The sequence below is a fragment of the Aethalodelphis obliquidens genome, unplaced genomic scaffold (assembly GCF_003676395.1).
Source record: "Aethalodelphis obliquidens isolate GAN/ISIS:26980383/991018 unplaced genomic scaffold, ASM367639v1 scaffold10, whole genome shotgun sequence".
In the NCBI taxonomy this organism is placed as follows: Eukaryota; Metazoa; Chordata; class Mammalia; order Artiodactyla; family Delphinidae; genus Aethalodelphis; species Aethalodelphis obliquidens.
Window position 1 is genome coordinate 7,292,376 of NW_020837954.1, and position 2,394 is coordinate 7,294,769.

Consider the following 2,394-nt stretch of genomic DNA (forward strand, 5'->3'; position numbering starts at 1 on the left):
ATAGAAGTCAGTTGTCAGTAACTATAAAGCCAGCTGGTATTATGTCCATCCTCGTTTCTTCTCTTGCTTTTTTTTTTCCTGTTCTCTGTTAGTTCCTTTCTTATTTCTCTTTTGCCATACCTTTCTTCTCCTTTTCAAGTTTCACTCTCTCTCTTTTCATCTTCTCATCATCTTCCTTATTTCTAGTCCTATTTTTAGCTCCCTTTCTTCATCTAGTCAAACACATGTTTTTGTGAGGAACTATCACAACTTTTTTTAAAGTTAACCTTCATTCACTAAGCGTTCCTTTTAAACTGGAGAGAGACAAAGACAGATTGATGGAGAGAATTGTTTTCTGATTTTTTAAACCTAAAGCGTGCTATGTAATGAGAATATACAAAAGAATACTACTTTAAGGCATTTTATGAGGAGTATATAAGGGATACATCCAGGGTTGGTGGTGCCTAAAGCTAAGTAGTACAGAATTAAGTATGAGAGTAAATAATTACTTTTAACAAAAGCAATCAAAACACACTGAAAAATGTTTAAAGATTACAAATACTGTATACATCTCAAATACCAGAAAAATAATGTAATATTTTTGTGAATTAACTATGTGACACACCTCTATGATAATCTCCCACCCCCCCCCATCCTTTGGCTTCATATTCTTCGACTCCTTCTTCAAATGGCAATGAGTTTACAATATTCCCTGTAGACAGAATAATAGTCCAGCTACAAGTTTGTGCCCTAAAACAGGAACATGCGATAAGTCCTATCTCATGCAATTCCTATTAATAAAGAAGAAAATGAGTAGTCCATTTGCAACTGCCTCTGCTCCATTATCAAATACGTTCCTGACAAGAGAAAAACTCCATTTTGATTGGAGTGAGTAACAAATCCTATAACTTTTCACATACGATGATTGGAAGAATTTTCCTAAGATCAGTTCTAGTCGATACATTTCCAGCATATTACTGGTGGAAGCCTTCCATGATAATTCCAAGCAGAGGGGAAACGTTGCAGGCTTAGAGAAAGGGCACGGAAGGACTCTGAACAGTGCTTACTCATCTAATTAATATTTCAAAGAAAGTTGATAGCAAGAAATTGTACTGTCCTGATGATTTACTGAAAATAGTTTACCAGGAGCAACACGCTACTGAGAATCTACTAAACTTCTCAAAAAGCAAACCATTTTCATTCTGAGGAAGGTTTTATTTTTTACATTTTTTTAGAAACTGCTTTTTTTCCGTCAACCTATTTCCATTTTAAGAGTTTGTAGAAGAACAGCTTAAGACCACTCAGTGGCTGTTCCTACTCACTCAGTGGCCTGAGCAGTGGGAGCTGCAGACCAGTCTTCAGTGGGGAACTGCTGAGTAGGCACAGAGGGCACCTGCACACCTTCAGACCAGTCCGCCACTTCAGGTTGGGCAGCAGTGAACTCAGGAGCTAGAGCGGTCCATTCACCCTGAAATTCCTCCTTGGTCACAGCCTTCTCAGCTGACATCTGCTCTTCCTTTTCAATCTCTTCAGGATCTCTGTAGAAGTAGAGATCAGACATGACCTCCCATGGTTGTTCACAGAAGATGGTGCCACGCATGCGCAGAACTTCCCGGGCAAGCATCCACCACATCAAGCCCACTGAGTGAACTCCCTTGTTGTTGCACCGGATGGTAATGTCCACATAACACAGAGGAGAGTCTGTGTTACACAGAGCAATGGTAGGCAGGTTAACGTAAGAGGCCTCTGTGAGAGGCTGGTGGTCAGCCCTGGGATCAGTAATCACCAGAAATCTTGGCTCCCGGAAGGCTTCCTGGATATGGTTCGTGAAGGTTCCAGGAGTGAAGCGGCCAGCAATAGGAGTGGCTCCAATGGCAGCAGCAAACTTCAGCGCAGCTCACTGGCCGGTATTCCTGGAGGATATGACACTGACATCAGCTAGGCTTTCAATGGCAACAATGGCATGAGCTGCCAACAGAAGCTTCTCCCAGGTTCTCTTCAGATTTATGATGTAGATGCCATCACTTTTCCTTTTGTAGATGTACTGTTCCATTTGGAAGTCAAGGTTGGTGCCACCTAAGTGGGTTTCTGCTGCAAGGAATATGAAGACATCCTCCTCCTTCATGTGCAGGACATCAAGGGCTCCAAACATTTCCATTTAAGTTACGATGGGAATCCAGAACAATGCCGTATGGACCCCTGTCTGGGTAGTGGGGAAAGGAACAAGTTTTTGTTTTTAGTGGTGTTCTGATGTCAGCAAGATTTGGGAAAACAGTCTCCAGTAATACCAGGTTAACAAACTTTGCCTATTTCCCCCCTTTCCTTTGAAAATCCTGCTGACAGGTAACAATTATCAATTAGTGCACACCAAACTCTAAATAACTGAGAAGAGCATTTCTCAGTCTGTGTTCCTTG

The 2,394-nt window shown here is 41.5% G+C and overlaps 1 pseudogene; it reads right to left on the reverse strand.

Moving 5' to 3' along the window:
• Window positions 1–1,270: 1,270 nt before the first annotated feature.
• LOC113623001 (40S ribosomal protein SA pseudogene) lies at window positions 1,271–2,131 on the reverse strand (annotated as a pseudogene).
• Between the last annotated feature and the right edge of the window lie 263 nt (window positions 2,132–2,394).